Consider the following 569-nt stretch of genomic DNA (forward strand, 5'->3'; position numbering starts at 1 on the left):
AACATTTGTTCTTTAGAAAAAATATGAAACCAAAAATCAACCCTATCAGCAAGCTAATTAATGTTTTTAACAGTTTAAAAATAGCATGAACGAAATGTTAACTCTTGTACCCGGTAAAATACAAATATACGAGACTATCTGTCTATCTGTCCTTGTCTGTCTATCTACCCATAGGTGTGTGTGTGTGAGGGGTATTTGTGATATACAGATACCTTATTGTGGTGAACAGAAATCCTTCTGCCCGTCTGTCACAAGCATATAAATATATCTCTATATCTATCAGTGTATAATATATTATATAATTTTAAAGCTCATCAATTCATTCAAAACACATGTAGAACGACTCAAAACATATGTAAAACGATAGCTCTTCAGTTGACTCAAAACACTTGTAGAACGATAGCTCTTCAGTTGACTCAAAATACTTGTAGAACGATACCTCTTCGGTCGACTCAAAACACTTGTAGAACGATAGCTCTTCAGTTGACTCAAAACACTTGTAGAACGATAGCTCTTCAGTTGACTCAAAACACTTGTAGAACGATAGCTCTTCAGTTGACTCAAAACAC

Source organism: Limulus polyphemus, unplaced genomic scaffold, assembly GCF_000517525.1.
Source record: "Limulus polyphemus unplaced genomic scaffold, Limulus_polyphemus-2.1.2 Scaffold6101, whole genome shotgun sequence".
Classification (NCBI taxonomy): domain Eukaryota; kingdom Metazoa; phylum Arthropoda; class Merostomata; order Xiphosura; family Limulidae; genus Limulus; species Limulus polyphemus.